The following is a 15,007-nucleotide window of genomic DNA, read 5'->3' on the forward strand; positions in this document are numbered from 1 at the left end:
GCATTATGTAATAGAATTTCATGCTTAGAGAAATTTCAGCATCTCACTAATTTATAGCATTTAAGCCAACATTTATTGTTTGTTCTCTTCTTATCTTGTGCTAAGTGTGCGCATACAGAGGCAAACAAATCTATACATAACTCTAGCTACAGCTAAGCTGGAGCGATTACAGTCTGTGAACTGTTGCTAGAGCTCTGATTTGCTGTTAACTGTTTGATGTTCATTTGTTTTTCGAATTCGTTATTCGTATTTTGTAGCAGTTTGCTTTGCCATTGTGAGAAATTTTGTTCAAACTAAAAAATTGTATTCCTACGAATGTTTACCACCGTTATTGACGATGTGGTGCGTATTATTTGTTGTGCTCACCGTTGGCGCTCTCTACCTAGCAGATTCCACACCATTGGTTGAGCGCGACGAGGTTAGACATGTGGTGAACAGCAGCTCAATATAATACTTCAGTTGTTAATTAAACGCCGAAGTTAAAGGGTCTCTGTGAGGAAATATTAGTGACACAGCGCCATTCTGCGCAATGCCGTCGCAAACGGTTGCGGATATTACAGCAGTATCCTCACACAGGGTTGGATATTGAAGCTACCACCATTAGCAATAACCTTTACTTCAGTGAAGGGTGATTTCCTACTAGCCTGTACCGAATTGAGTTTGCATTAATACTAAAAATAATTGTTTAAAACGAACGGAAATATTTTTAAAAGTTTGATGCAGTAGAACAAGCATTTTTTAAGCATGAAATATAAAACAGAATCGTGGAAAAAAGTGGATACTGAAATGTGGTAAGTACAGTCTTGGCGCAGTATTAGAGATATATACTTACAAATGTATGTATATTTAGAAAATTAGAAACGAAAATGGAAGAAAGTTAAAAATTGTGTCGACAATTGCTGGCAATAAAAAGTTCAGAGTGCAAAAAGAACGCCTGTCATCAATGCGCAGACGCGCCTCATACCATTGTTTGCTTGCCTTGGTTTCCAATGGGCTCGCTGCCTACAAAAGCTATGTACATATCATTTTGAATATTTTCTGCAGAACTACTGGCATATAATTCATGCATAGACTGCAAATGTATGTCTTTTTCATTTGATCAACTATAATTCTGAAATTATGTGTCGCGTTTATTACCAATTTGCACAATTGCTCTTGTGTATATTTCACATTCCCAAGATGTATATTCAACTTTAAGCAAGCAAAAGCTTTTCATCCACTTTTGCTCCTTAAGACCGGAGCGAAGTAGGACGAAAAGCAAGAGAGAGTCCACCACCTCCGTTGACATTTGCTTTACAGTAGAATTGCTACCGATATTAAAAGTTGCATAGCTATTAACACCTCAGTTATGAGACCAACAACAATTGCTACTTCTAACGCAGTTTGAATGACTGTGCAGACGGAACCAGAATTGGAATCCACCCTTAAATGAACTTTGCGCTATCCAAAAGCGCCAGTGGTGACACTTGTCTGACTTTCAAGTATTAATTCATCATTTAGGTATACTAAAATATTAACAGAGAAACCAAAAGGTATAAAAAATAAAAATTATAGAGCTATCGATACCAGTTAACAGCTAATGGATAACTTAACAGCGAACGCAACCCATGTGGATCTTAAAAAACACTCACTTTTTCCAGACACTCCAGACACAGTTGCAATCCATTTCGCCGCTTTTTTATTTAGCTAGGCCGGAAGATCTCTCGCTCTCCCCTAACCGTCGACAGGCGAGCAAACGTTAGCCATTCCAATTTTACAACCCCTCCACCGTAACTCGAAGGCTATGAACAGGGTCGTTTTTCCACAATGCCTGCATACTTGCCTGACTGCCTGCTCGGCAGCCCGTCTAGAATTGTTCATGTGTGCATAAACGAGGCTCTTGGCCATTAAATGTGTGTGAGTGAAAATGAACATTTGCTTTTGTGTGCGTGTGTGTGTGCAACATGGCGGCCGTTTTGGTATAATTGTGTGTGAGGCTTCCAATTTTAGGGAAGGTCATATAAGAAAGTATATCTGTTTATATGTACATATGTGTGTATTAAACTTTCGCAGTATTTAACTAAGCACAAAATTTTGTATTTGACACCAATTTGCTATTTTAATACTTGGATATTGTATTGGTAAAAGTTTCAAAATACCAGAATGTGGTTAGTCAAACGGAAATACTCAAATAAACTCTTTACATTAATTAATATATTCTTTGAGATGTATTCTCCACGTTGTGTTTTGTTTGTTGGCGAGTCTTATTAGTGCTTATTAGAGGTAAAAATAAAACAATTCAGTCGTTCCAATATCATTATCGCTACAAAAATAGTGTTTGAAGTGTGCTTGAATTGTGCCAATTTGCGAAGAAGTAACCATTACACCACCATCCATTTACAAATGGATGGTCGGTATATATGTATTTTACAAGCTACAAATTAAAATTATACTGAAGTGATATTTCCGTAACATACGTAACAGAAACAGTTATTCTATGCTAAAGTTATTCAATATTTCCAAGTCAACATACAAGATGGCGCAAGCTGTATAATTTTTTATCTGTTTTGGGATAGATATTTACTTGTATTTTTTTCTGTTCTATTATATCTACATATATGATTTGGTGTAGTCAATAACTGAAGAGCTGAAATCATGCGACTGTATGTGTATAACAATATTAGTATTTAATTACTTACTAACTTAGCTAACATAATTTTCCGTATTTTTTTGCAACCAAAAATAGAGATTTAATTTCGTCAAAATATACTCGCATTGTAAACATATAAATAATCCCTCAAGACACGCATATTACACTTGAAACTAAGCAACTAAATTGGCACGATCAAGATCTTAACCTTGAAAACACATAGAGAACGATTTTTACTACAAATGTACATATATAATACATACACAAATATGTATATTACAGAAATTGTCATCAATTTATTTATTTGCTGCAAAATAGATTGTGATATTAATATATTATTATATATTTATTAAAATGTCATCGATTATAAAATGTGTGTTGCCGTGGTAATTAATTTGGTGTATTGTAATTCTTAATGGCAACTGTAGTCGCATACATATTAAGGGCAATAGCGCAGGCATCAGATATGTAGGTTGAAATTTAAATTAACATTTTATTTCATTCATTTTTTGATTTCTTCAATATCTCTATTTAGTGTCGTTTTAAGATATGCAAATTTTCTTTTTGTCAAATTAAGCTTATTCTGTTACTTGCTTAGGCCAAATTAGCATATACATAAATATTTTTCTAGTGACGGAGATTATTAACCTAGATATTAGAATAGTTAAATATTTAATAGACACAAATAATGGAATATCTTAGTAAAGTTAAAATTGAAATTATAGCAATTTATCTTAATAAATGTGGCGATTCGTCAATTTTAGCATTTTCTGTGGTATATTGGATTATCCAATGTAATCATCATAATAAGAAACATGCACTTTCATAGATGAATGAATGATGGGAAGACAGTTTCTGAGTTTATTATACTCTCGCAACAAATGTTGCTAAAGAGAGTATTATAGTTTTGTTCACATAACGGTTGTTTGTAACACCCAAAACTAAACGAGTTAGATATAGGGTTATATATACCAAAGTGATCAGGGTGAAGAGTGGAGTTCAAATCCGAATGTCTGTCTGTCCGTCCGTCCGTCCGTCCGTCTGTGCAAGCTGTAACTTGAGTAAAAATTAAGATATCTTGATGAAACTTGGCACACTTATTTCTTGGCACCATAGGAAGGTTGCTTTCGAAAATGAGCAAAATCGGACCACTGCCACGCCCACAAAATGGCGAAAACCGAAAACACATAAAGAGCCATAACTAAGCCATAAATAAAGCTATGGAAATAAAATTTGGCATGAAGGGGCATATTTGGATGTAATTTTTTTGGAGAAGTGGGCGTGGCCCCGCCCCCTACTAAGTTTTTTGTACATATCTCGCAAACCAATAGAGCTATATAAACCAAACTTTCTGCAGTCGTTTTTTTTAGCCACTTCCTAATACAGTCCAAAAATGAAAAAAAATCGGATCATAACCACGCCCACCTCCCATACAAAAGTTAGGTTGAAAATTACTAAAAGTGGGTTAACTCACTAACGAAAAATGTCAGAAACACTAAATTTCACATAAGAAATGGCAGATGAAAGCTGCACTCAGATTTTTTTACAAAATGGAAAATGGGCGTGGCGCCGCCCACTTATGGGTCAAAAACCATATCTCAGGAACTACTCGACCGATTTCAATGAAACTTGGTTTGTAATAGTTTCTTTACATCCCAATGACATGTTGTCTTTTCCTATATACCAGAACTTTGAAAACGATCTGAATCGTTTACTTTACAATATATAAAGTAAGCACTAGTGAAGATATCGATGCAGAACTTTGCACAAATTTTATGTTAATAGTGTGGCATCCCCATTCTAAAAATCGCCGAAATCGGACCATAGGTTTTTTACGGCCCCATATATCGAACACAAGGACTTCGGTGCTTCTAACCTAATATTATGGTTTCCAACTTTCAATGGACTTTATACCATATATATGACGAATATGTGGGTCAAATTGTGTATTATATAATATAAATAAAGTTAAATAAATAAATTGCGAGAGTATAAAATGTTCGGTTACACCCGAACTTAGCCCTTCCTTACTTGTTTTTTTATATCTTTGACGAGTAGCTAATCATTTTGGATAGCAAAGTATATAAGAAATACTTTTGTAAAGGGGTTTTCAATAAGAGCGCTAAAAATTTTTAAAACCGTTTGGGATATCAATGGAATACTTTACTCCTGTGAAAGTACATTCAATGCCATTATGTATGGAATTCGATTTCTTTAGCATCGCCACAACGGGCATGCTTGAAGAAGTCCAAGCCCATACTGCTGCAATTTCATGTTCAATATTCATACGAAGTTCATCAATCGTCGTTGGCTTGTTGGCGCCAAATCGCACGACGGCCAATTGGCTGGGCCTTTTCGTGAGGTAAAACTTTCACCAAACTTGGTTTTCAATAAATCGACTGTGACTGTGTGGCTTGTGGCGCCGTCTTGTTGGAACCACATATTGTCCAAGTCCATATCATCCAATTCTAGCCAAAAATATTCGGTTATCATTGAGCGGTATCGATTCACTGTAACGTGTCGATCTTAATCATCACGGAAGAAGTACCCCAATGACGCCGTCGGATCATAAACCAACTATTATACTATTTAATGCTATTAAACATATTGGGAATGGAAATTATCTTGAATTGTATTGAATTTGTTTGCATTTTTAAAGATATCCTACTAGACCAGAACTTACTACTACTTGAGATATCTATATAATTTTTTTCATAAAAATGTATTTCATATATGTATATTAATCTCTATTTGGGCTCTCCTGCAACCATATATGTATGTATGTACATACATATATCCATCAGCATGTGAACTAGACTAATGTAATGTGGTATGTTTTAAGAATTAGTGAGTTGCCCTTGCCTTGTCTTGAGAGAATTACACAAAAGAACTTGATTAATAATAATTAAAACTCAACAACCTTAAAATTTAAAACGTACGATTTATATAGCGATATTTGAGGCATGACTTGCAAAAATAATGTTATAATTTAATGTGTATACTGAAAATGGTTGTCAAACATAATACATACATATGTAGCATCAACTCTATTCTATTTGATACATTCCAAATATGCACATTACTTACCTTTCATATATTATTTTTATTGTTGTTATCACAACACACATATCTTTGCCATTAAAAGAGTTGCGAGTACAGTTGAAAAAACCTGTTTAAACTAAAGTTTAGTACTGTAAAAACAATATTAAAAACTTTTCACTGAAGTTCGATCCCTCTGTAATTCTTACCATTCTTTATTATTATCAGCTGAGAAAACAAACTTACAGTTTTGTATTTAATTTTAGTTGGAACACAATCAATAATTTGTTTTTAAATTAGTATGTTCAGAAACTATAAAATAACTGTCCCCTGTTTAATATCTAAAGAAAAAGCATTATTCCACTCCCCTTAAAATATGATGTACACAATATAAATATATGTGTGTATGTATGCGTTCATGCAACCATCCATCAAAGGCAGATGCAACATTTAAAACTGAAAGTGCGGGAATCTATTGTGGAGCGAATGTTTAGTCTCAGCATAACATTGCTCGAAACCCATAAGCCATAGTAATGCTGATGAAAAATTACTCGCTCATTTTTCAACGGAAACTTTGGCCGATGCCTCTCTTATTATCTTTTTATAAGTCATATCTTTTTTATTCCGTTGTTTATCATAGAGCTACAGAGTCGCGCAATCAACATTTTTCGAAAACAACAAACGGAGTTTAAAGAGGAACTGCCTAAAATATGCCAGAATAAAAACAAAAACATGCACTCGGAGGCAAAAGTCAACTGTTCATTTATTGTTGGCGGTCGCGTTTGCGCGCACACGTCTGTACAATGTCTGACCAGGTTCGCATCCGATTGTGCATTTCGTTTTTCGCGTTCCACGAATACGTATATCCACTTTATAACCTTGCCATTCGCGCAATGTTTAACAACAATAACAAACCGGCAAACAAACATAACATGCGGCAATAACCTTCATGCCAGTTCCAGCGTGCCAGAGCGGAATTGTTGCAACGATTACCTGTTCTCTGGTTTGTTTTCAGCATTACTTCGCAACATCCATGCTTTGACGAAACAATGTCTGATATGTAATACTAGGTGCCCAAGGTGCCCCATATTCAATTGTATTCGTATGAATAAAACAACAATCAGTACAGGCGATGAAGGGTAGGCGCGCTATCATTAGGATGGTCATAGCATTGTATAAAAATTCTCACCATTAAGGTCCTCCATTGGACGCGTTAGAATTAATTAATATTGTACATTTACAACTTTTAGATCTCTAGCAGGGATTGTGGGTCGCCCTACAATATGTATTTTACCTTCAAGAGCATATCATTTAAAACATGATTTTTGCATAACCACATACACCCCACAAATTGAAGGATGTAACCTTATAAAGTACAGGTTTAAATAATGAAATTAGAAAGTCTTGAGTAAAGTAAATAAAACATCATCGACGAAATAAACGGTGTAATATACTAAATCCAGATTATGCACTGCTTTAACAGCAACTTGATCCACAACACGTTGCCAAGTAACTATATTTATAACAATATTTATTTATGTGGAGAAAAGTTATCATCCTAAATATACTTTTTTGAGCTGTATGTGATCTTCTAATTTAGCCATTTAGTTTAATTAGTCATAGAATTTTAATTTTCAAGGTAATAGAACTTTAATTAGATTTCACAAAGGATGGGAAAATTTTCAAAATCTTATTGAAAGCGCAAAAAAACAAGCAAAGTGTTTAAACAAGATTTATTTGAGAAAATATACATAATAAATATATAATTCATTAATCATGATAAATGCAACACAATAACCAAACAATGTGCTTAGAAAGTCACCCCATTCAAAAACATTTTTACAAATTAAATGAAACTCTTGAAGCTCTTGGGAAATCTGATGACTCCTCAATAATACTATTATATATTGCTGCATCACTATATATATGTATGTATATTTGTCTGTAGTCATGTTTCTAACCCATATACCCACATATATACATACTGCATTTATTTTGCCAACTCTGGGGTAAATGATCTTTATTAATGGAATGCGCCGCTTCGTTGTTTGTAAACAACAAACCGGCTTTAACTATGGTAGTGAACTTGCTACAATAAGATACTGAAGGAAATTGTAATTTCGCGATCTGACCGTTGTTCCGACTTTTCGGCAGAGGTATGAATTGGCGCTTATGATGTGCAAACCGCGCACCAAGTAAATACTCGCTTCGAATGACTCCTTGCATACTTATATATGTACGTATATCTACAAAGTATAAGAATATATTTTTGTTTCGATGATTATTTATATTAGTATAGACATATATGTATGTATGTATGTATGTATGCATATAAGCCTCAACCGGAGTAATAGTTTTTCCTAATGTAATGTAAAAGTATTTTTATTGATAAACATTAAAATCCTTAATTTAAGCAAAGTGATACTACTTGGCTTTTGAAAACATGTTACGTTCATTATACTGATATATACATACATATGCACATAAATGTAGTATATACGTATGTATATATGGATGTAGTACGATGAAACCAAGGCTGGTCGTGATCAAATATTTTTCATTAGTTTCATTGGTGTTAAATGGCTTGACACGTGAATTTAATTATCACCCGCCGAATTGAAACAGTTATTTACGTAAAATCTAACAGTAGTACGTTAAGTGGCCTACAAAATATACTTAAATACATAAGATAATGTACAAAAATGTTGGCGAATACAATTCAAACAGTTCATACAATGTAAGATACAGTGCTACTTAAATTTTTTTAGCTTTTCTTACCGCTTTTTTATGTAGATACATCAGTATATTCACATATTGATATTATTATGTATTTATAATCCGCATTTAGTTTTCTTTCCCGATGTACTCAGTTGTAACTGAACGAGAGATTGCTGGACTGAACAAATTTTTAATTAATTAAAAAAAAACATTGCCACCACACACTAACACTAAAATGTTATGTAATGCTTTAGAGAATTACATTTCATCTCTCTTAGCTTTTGATATCTTACTTAACTATATGTATTTGGAATTGTTATTGAAATAATTCAAATTAAGCAACTTTGTGTAAAACTGATCGCTAAATCGTTGTTTGCCAATGTTTATAAACTTCTAACATGACTTTTGATTTATTAAATCTAATAAAAAAAGTAAGGAAAAATAAGGAAAGCCTAAGTTTAGCTGCAACCGAGCATTTTATACTATCGCAATTTACTGATAGTTTTAAGGTAGCGCCAGAGTTTGTCCATATATTCGGCATAGGGTCCGCTGGAATAACGAAAATTATCGTACATAGTGTATGAAATAATTCCTGAACCGATTTCACTCATTTTCACCACCAGGGTACAATATATCCAAGACTATATGCTCGCTTAATCTGGCTAACATATTTCACATATTAACCGATTTATAAGATATACGATTCACATATTAACCCATCGTATTTTTGAAAAAACTATAATTAAGTATATGGGAGGTAGGGGAAATTATGACCCAATTTTAACCATTTTTGGAATAGAGACACACTATTAGAAGAAAAAAATTTCTTCTGAATTAAATTAAAATATCTGAGAGATTTTCCGATATTTTCGATGAAATATTACCCTAAGGCTGAGTTCTTCATATTCAATATCCGGGGTATTGAAAAGTTATAGTCCGATTTCGACAATCTTTTCACAAGTGATTCCACAGATTATATACAGTATTTGTATAAAGTTTTATTCCTCTATCTTCATTTGTTCCTTATGTATATATTATAAAGTGAAGGAATGAGATGGAATTCAAAATTGAGTTATATGGGAAGTTGTCGGTGTTCGCTCTCTCTTAGCAACTTTATTGCGAGAGTATAAAAATCTAAACCAAATAAATATGAGATCCGAAATTTGGGTAATAATTAACTAATGTCAACAAATAATTGAGAAATAATAGATATGTAAGTAAATTCTATTAATGCATTTATAGTAAAGTAGAAAAATATGAATATGGAAACATATATTGTCGAGGAAGGGTAAAAGGCAGATTTGGAGCCCTACTACTACCTGGTCCATATTGCCCTCCAATATTTACCCTCCAGTATTTTTATGTTTTTTCAGGTTATAATATATTTTGCGTTTGAAGTTATTGTTTCACAAAAAAAAAACACAAAAAAAATATTTGTTTTCTAAGTAAATCAAATAAATTCGATTGTATATATGTATTTGGTAAAATATATACCAAACAATTAAGGAAAGGTTAAGTTTGGGTGCAACCGAACATTTTATACTCTCGCAATTTATTGCTAAAGTTTTATTAGGATAACACACAATTTTACCCATATATTCGGCATAAATTGAGGCTGAGGTAATTCTTGAACCGATTTCAATCATTTTCACCATCAAAGTGAAAAGTTTGAAAGTTTGTGTTCAGCACTTAAAGCCCACCGCATTTTTGAAAAACCTATAAAAAAGATTGATGGTCCACATTTGCCTACTTTACTATACACATGTTCATATATAAACTTGATCGGACCAAAGTATGCTTCCCTATATGATAGGTAAAACTCGCGTAGTCGGCACAATATTAGGACATATCACATAAATACGAACAACAACCACTCTACTCTACTTTATACTAGTACTCGCACATGTGTGTATACATATATGCCTACCTACCCCTATGTTTAATGTTCTTGTAATGTGTCTGCAACGAGAGCATCGTTGCAAAGTAGCCATTGAAAGTGTACTTTAGTGTGCAGAAAGGATGAAGCCGAACACTGACTGACTCTGTGTGTGTGTGAGAAAGCAGATTATTGGAGAGTGAAAGAGCAAGAGCACAACTCGTTAGAGGTGGCGCCGAATAAAAGTGGAAGAGTAATACATACATATGTGTTTTTATAAAGGTGCGCGAACTCATATGTATTGTTTACTCAAATCTTGACTGGGCCCTCTTGGGAAGCCACTACTCCCACAAGTGAAACACTTTAAAACAGAGGTGTGCACATGAAAACATAGCAACGAAATATCATTGTAACTGCGGATATAAGTAGGGATATATACTCTTTGACTTTATAATCGTTTTAAAATCACACTAACTAAATTGATGATAAGCCGATAAGTTGTACAAACAATCACTAATGAATTGTAATACTTTTATTCTGCAGATTCTAATGAACTGGCTTGTGTAGGTATTACTCACCTTTCTACCTCTATTTGTGTATTTTTCAGAGAACTACCGTAAATGCCATTGAGAGAAGTGATTTGCAAAATGAGCAGCTCGAAAGTAAATTCTCAGATCAGTGGTGCTAAAGTCATAAAATTGACAACGTTTAACCTACTTTACAGCTGAACAACAAATAAGCAAAAAAGGAACAGGATGACAAAAACATCAAACGGCGGCGGGGTTGACTATTTATAATTCATCGTGAAGTCATACATTCTACCGCTGTTGGTGTGTGTGTGTGCTGCGCTGGTCCGAGGGCGTTGGAAAACCCGCCGGCATTCGTAAATGCGAAGAAATTTCAATGCAGCCTTTCATCCTTATTACTTGCTGTGCTGCTGTTTTATGCCATGCAATAGCACATTGTGCCGACTGTTATGTTAAGTTTTCGTTTGGAGTTCACATTTTCTGGTAGGTATTTTATTCTTGCCGTTGCAATTCTTCTTCTATAAAATTCTTTCAGCACTCTTGGCTCAGCTGCTGGTTCTGAACCGAACATGTGCGCTCGCTCAGCTCGATTTTGTTCTGGCCAAAGTTATGGCCACGGGTGGCTTTGTGCTTGTGAACATGAACGTGGAACACTGGGGAACTAGCATGTATATATTCGTAGCATTTATAAAACTACTCACAGGCATCTGTGCTGTTCAGTTTGTTTTTTCCTGTGCGCTGGGACATTAGTCAGCAGTATTAGTTCCACAATATCAAATATCACAAATATGTTTATGTGTTTTTGGATAATAATTTCATAAAAAGGTAATTGAATTATACTGGCAGCATAATTGTTTTAAACAAAAATATATAATCTTCATACTTTTTATATAAAATTATATATAACATTTTTATGTACATGTGTATGTCACTGAACTAATCCTAAACGATTTTGCCGATGTGAATGAAATTTTTTTGTGTGTCTTCAGGTGAATTCAATAATGGTTTGTTCAATAATTTTCCTATGATTTGTATATCGCTGTTGATGTCAAGTGAATGCCTAAATGGATCAAGTTTGTGCAGAAATATTATTTTAATTTATCCAAATATCCAACGTATATTACACAAAGTTATCATGACTATAACAAATGAATCAACATCAGCAATCAGCAAAACTTGTATTGATATTCTCACCGAATTAGAATGTGTGGTTGGTGATTTTCTATTTCTTTGATAAAGTCATTAAAATTTTAAAAAGTTCGAATTGGAATCAGAATTAATGATACGAATAAACTTGGAATAGTGAATTTTTCAAAGGGTGACTACTTTCTCAAAAGCTCGGAGCTTATATTTTTGATCGAAATAGCGCATATATACAACAACTAATTGCTAATTATTAAATCAATCAATAAGATAATATGTTTACTATATTTTCATTGTCCTACAGTGAAAATTTATGTATAAATAATAAAGTAATTATATTATATTCTTAAGAACCTTTCGCATTTCGAAATAAACTCATTATTTCTCGGCATTCTCATCTGTTATATTTTTGATCGAAATAGCGCATATATACAACAACTAATTGCTAATTATTAAATCAATCAATAAGATAATATGTTTACTATATTTTCATTGTCCTACAGTGAAAATTTATGTATAAATAATAAAGTAATTATATTATATTCTTAAGAACCTTTCGCATTTCGAAATAAACTCATGATTTCTCGGCATTCTCATCTGTAGCTATTGAGAAAAGGTATCAAGCACTAGTGACTACAATTCATAAAACTCCTACTATTTTCACCTAAGCTGTACGTAGTAGACTGACAACTAGGTGGTAACGGTAGGAATAACTACTGCATTTGTCTTAAAAACAACTCTTCTGTTCAGTTGTGAGCGAACTTAACCTAATTGCCGGAAAGTCATTTAAGGAGGAGGTTGATTGATGATAATATTTTAAATAAACACTCGCACACACATTCAAGTTCTAACTAGACCTAATTACTCATTCTCCGTTGGTAACAGAGGCAGTGGGCCAGCCAGCGCACGAGGTGTGAACGATCAATAATATCATATCACAACTTGTGACTATAATTGTGCATATCCACATACATATACGATATTTCTTCGACTGTGCGGCCTCTTTTTGTGTGTAGTTACTGCATGAATATGCGTAAAGTAAAGTAATTCCGACGGCCTTAGAGCACTAAGTTGCTTATAGATAGTAATGTGAAAAACAAACAAAACTGTTACGAAGAGGCAACACCTTTTAATCAACAAACATAATCAAAGATAAAAAATCAAATGTACATTATATTTTACTTGTATTCGATTTCGGCATATTTCTTTACGAGTAATGACATTTTCAAAGTTTATCAACCGAACGTTCAGCCGAATTTGTGTTTGTCTAAGACATTATGCATACATATGTATGTATGTACATATATGCGCTCAATTTCAGTATCTTATCGGTAAACTCATACGTCTTCGACGAAAAGACACCCATCCAATTTCACAGATACGACGATACAAATTAGTTCGATTTCCATGCTTTAAATCGTAAAAACCCTTTTCCATTCAACAATGCAACCTTCTCTGATTTGTTTTAAAGTCGGAGGAATTTGCGTTGAACTCTTGGACAAACAATTTTATCCAAAGTTTTCGACATTCTATTCATTATCTACAAAAGCCTTCCATGAATACATGGCTGCACATAGTTCTCAGTCGATACTGGATCGTGGACGGATAGAGAACCGATAAACCAGTGCGAGTTGCTTGTTGTGTGGACAGTAAATAAATGTCCCGGGTGAGGAAAGCTAAGGATCACTCATTGTTTTGTACTATATTTAATATTTACAATAACATTTCTAGTTTGTGATCAGTAAAATTCATTTGAATTAACAAGTTGTGTTAGTTCTTGCGGTGATATATAAATATATATGTATGTAAATTTTCACAACAATTAAAAACTTTCCGTGTGGTCAGAGTGGTGGTCAGTCCTCTCGAAGGATTTGTTGCCGTGGGCAAAGCACCGAAAGAAGTCTTGCACGCAATCTATTGACGTTAAGGAAAATATGTATGTGCTGCAGTGTGACAGTCATAGCAGTGATGAAACTTTTGCCACTTTTCATCATGTTCAACCTCAATCTAGTTTTCAGGTTTTCAAAGGTTTTTTCAATTGATTTAACAAGTATTATAATACATACATACATATATATTCACACAACTTATTTCTAATTACAGATTTCAAACAAATGGAAGATTTGTGTTTATAATATTTGGGAAAATAGCAACCGGACTATAATAATGTTTTTGGTCTATAAAGACAAACTAACGGTTTGAAGTGGCATCATTCTGTTCTACATCCACCCTGTAGATCCGAATTTGTTTTGATTTTTTGGTGACAAATTCGGTTCTAGAGAGGTTTGTGTGGTTCAAAATACAACGAAATGAAGTGTTGACTATGTGAAATCCAATGAAAACTATGTACAAAACACCAAAGTTATATACGCATAATATGTATAAAAAATTGTGTAGCAGGAGCAAAAGATGAATTTTTTAATTAAGATAAAACACTCCCATTATATATAACAAAGGTTGCAAATTGTTAGTGAATAGTGTATGTATGTACACTGGGGAAGCGGAAAATTTAACATTATTTGTGATGTTCCGTGTTTGGTGTTCAGAGTTGTGAGAGAGAGAGAGTGTCTAGATAATAAGTAATGCGTAACTAACATTAAATTAAATAAAATTATATTTTATTGTTTAACAAGCAGGAACATATGCAAATAAATGTATTGCTTTTAGGAAATATCGCATATTTTTATTAATCTTCGTTTCGAATCTCTTTATTTTTTAAACGGTTTTTTTGCGGTCTGGCTTGTAAAAGGAAAAGTCAGGGAACTATGAACCCTTGGATATATGTTTCAAATGTCTACCAAATAAAAAATATATAAAATATCTATTAAAAAATTTACTAATATTATGCAAAAAATTAATTTAAATGACAAAACAAAAGAGTTCACGGTCCTAAAAATAAGTTTGCTTATGGAAAATTGAGGAAACCATAAAGGAAAATGTTAGTAATCTAAAAAAAAGGCGAAAAAGTCATGTAAATTCCATAGACTATTTGAAAAGCTTTTATTTTCACAATTTTGGTGGTATCGAAGATTTTATATGTACACAGTAGACACGTCCACGAGTTGCTGATAAGGA

At 33.4% G+C, this 15,007-nt stretch overlaps 1 long non-coding RNA gene across 2 annotated transcripts; it reads left to right on the forward strand.

Moving 5' to 3' along the window:
• Positions 1-394: 394 nt before the first annotated feature.
• LOC105220358 (uncharacterized) lies at positions 395-14,603 on the forward strand. Of its 2 annotated transcripts, XR_003753266.2 has the most exons (5): positions 396-791; positions 10,870-10,924; positions 10,987-11,272; positions 11,325-11,614; positions 11,779-14,603. It is a non-coding gene; the product is annotated as an uncharacterized LOC105220358 (long non-coding RNA). The 2 variants fall into 2 exon arrangements; XR_852319.3 differs by having other exon boundaries at positions 395-791; positions 10,870-11,272.
• Positions 14,604-15,007: the final 404 nt, after the last annotated feature.

Source organism: Zeugodacus cucurbitae, chromosome 2 (genome assembly GCF_028554725.1).
Source record: "Zeugodacus cucurbitae isolate PBARC_wt_2022May chromosome 2, idZeuCucr1.2, whole genome shotgun sequence".
Classification (NCBI taxonomy): domain Eukaryota; kingdom Metazoa; phylum Arthropoda; class Insecta; order Diptera; family Tephritidae; genus Zeugodacus; species Zeugodacus cucurbitae.